The sequence below is a fragment of the Lottia gigantea genome (genome assembly GCF_000327385.1).
Source record: "Lottia gigantea unplaced genomic scaffold LOTGIsca_23, whole genome shotgun sequence".
In the NCBI taxonomy this organism is placed as follows: domain Eukaryota; kingdom Metazoa; phylum Mollusca; class Gastropoda; family Lottiidae; genus Lottia; species Lottia gigantea.
In genome coordinates, this window is record NW_008708645.1 from 233,185 (window position 1) to 236,227 (window position 3,043).

Here is a 3,043-nt window from a genome sequence, read left to right on the forward strand (position 1 = left end):
CCCACCACTAGATATTGTCAGTTGTTGTTTTTCTGTAATACATTTGACATAATCTATATTCACTATAATTATAAACAGTGTAGGTCATGGTCAGTTTTTTACCCCTTGTGGGAAAAAGGGACAAATTTTGGGGGGCAACTGACCCCATCATTCCACTAGAATTTTTTGTCAGTTTTTATCCCATTACGATTCAGGTTGGTTGAGCCTCATAACACAGATATTTGAAATATGTAGCTTTTAGGGTAAAAATATTTTACCCCTTTGTCACAAAATGGAGTGATTTTGGGGGCCAGCTGACCCCCTTTTTCCACCAAGATATTTTGTCAGTTTTTGTGTTTTTTATCTTCTCATGAAATGTTTCTTATACTGTATTAATTTGGCATGTGTAGCTTTTGGGGTAAAATTGGCCCATGTTGGGTGACTTTTTAGGGGCAGCTGACCCACAAACCCCCCAAAATATTTGGTCAGTTCATATTGTTTTGAGTTTTGAATATATGTGTAGTAACATAACCAATGTATTAACTATGTAGCTTGAATGTTAAAATAAACCTTTTTCAAGGGTTTTTTGACATACCCTAGGGGCCACACCCACCGGATCTGTACCAGCTGACGTACATTTTTCAATGTCTGTCATAGTCCTAATTCATTAAAACCATCAAACCTTCTGGGTTTTTTGGGGTAAAATCACCCATAGCTAGCTCTTGGACTAATATTTGACCAATCATACTTCAGTCTCAGAAACTGGAATTTTTGAGCTAAGCTAATCAGTAATAGTGTTAACAGCTCACCATCGAAATTTGAACTTTCAAATGCATGTGTGTCCAGAATTATCAGCGTTAGAATGTTGAAATGAAGACTCGTCAATTTAAGATACTGTGTGATATATAGAAAAGACATAATATATATAGAAATAGTGAGTAAAATTCCTAGTTTGAAGAATTTTTAAAGGAATTTTGTGATTTTTCGTACATTTCTAGTACTTTTGAAGACTTACATATTTTCAGGACTAAAATCAACCCCCCAAAATGGCGCATCTGCTCCTTTAAGGCATATCTTTCATTCAGTCACATCTCCATTCATTATTTATGCTTTGTCTCCAAATTAATTTCATTCAATACCGACATAGGTCGAGATAATACATCGGATTTTTCAACCCGGTTTCCCCCTGTCAGTGATGCGGGTACTTAGAGGGGCTGACATGGAAAAAGTGTCTAGTCGTTCTAGTGTGCTACAGGCTGTACACTTTAAAGATCCCTCGACAGTTGGAAATGAAAAAGAGACCAGGCTAATGCCACTGTCCTGGCAAATTTCCCTTATTGCACCTGCTCGTCTTCGTTATCCCACATGGTGCAGAAAAGTAGGACGTATAACTTCATTTCATTTCATTTTCTAAATTCATTTCAATTCAATTTTAAATTCAACTTTTTTCTTACATCTAAGTTATTTGATATTCAACAAGTTTATTACATATTAGATATCCTTTCATTATATTTAATATCAAATATATACATTCTTTATTATTACAAATTAAACATTTTCATAACATAAGTCATAGCTGAAAGATTCAGCCAAGTTTTTAAAGAATTTTTCTGAAAAGCTTTGAAAATCAATATGTCTGACAGCTGATAGGAGATTTTTTTTCTTTATTTAAACAATATATATTCATGATTCGGGTCAATCAATTTTATATATTTTTATACATGAAGTTTTAACTAAAAAAATCCATGTTTATGTAGACTTAAAGTTTGTTACACTTTTTGCAAGCCGTTAAAAAACTACTGCATGGATTTAAGCAAAATAAACGTCTGATTGTAGAGAAATTTTTTTTTTTATTAACAATATATTTATTATAAGACATAAAGAGAAATATGTCTCCTATGTATTCTAAAGTTTTCAAATAAAAATATCGAGCCTTTATAAAGCCAAACACTAAAAACTAGTGCAAACTGCTTAAATTAACAATAAGTACTCTCCGTTTTTAATTAACCCTTTTATAATAAATTCAGTTTGATCAAGAAGATACATAGATATAAATAACATACTTTAGAAATATTTTCAAGTATGATATTTGATTATGAAAATTGCATACTGCCTCTTTAAGGATTTAAAAATTTATCTACAAGCTTGTGTGATAATCTAGTTTATCAGTACAAGACACTTTTATTAAATAATTTCATACTTAATTACTTTTAAATCATCTCTTGATTGGATTGCAGTGTTTGACTTCAATCATGAGGTAAAGGTTAAACAATGGCCTAGTTGATCCTAGCACCTATTTTTGCTTGGTCCATTAATTAAGGTGTTTTCTGTAAACAATCAAATTACCAGACTGCTTTGACAGTGATCAGTCCATGTTGAGAGTAAATATTATATTTGGTGGTTTTAACCTGAAGTTTTTACCATAGTCTTTGAAATTTTTTATTGAAACTTAATAAGTAGTAATACTGAAGAGAAAAGGATCTTGGATTTGAATGATTATGATGGTTAAAAGTTACACCAATTCAACTATGTGAAAACTTCGATTTTAAATCAGATTCAGAGAGGACTCAATTTAGAATATTAAGTATTATGAACATAAAAATCTCTAAAAATGTGGTTATTATTATCTTATACAGTGCTTAAGTCTATTTGGAAGTAAGTTTGAATAGACTATATACATTTAAGTTTTTGGAAATTTTCAAACAGAAGCTAAAAAACCATGTTGTTACTCAGAGTTTCACTCTATGCGATCTTCAGACAACTGACCTAATTTCAGCGTGCGTCCCTACTGACGTTGGACAAGTAGAACTTATTCGCATTTTTTAGTTTTTATGTCATCGATGAATTCAAAAGTTAACTTGGTTTAAACAATATTTATTTCTTCTATATCATACATGGTATATATACAAATTATGATGATAACATCAGCAGAGCTGTATTCTTTATAAAACATTGAGTGTATGTAAATGACATAACATAACAATAATGTAATATAAACAATGAAATAAAAATTAAAATTGCATGGGCCTAACTTAGTCAGCTTCAGCCCTGAAAGGTCATAAGA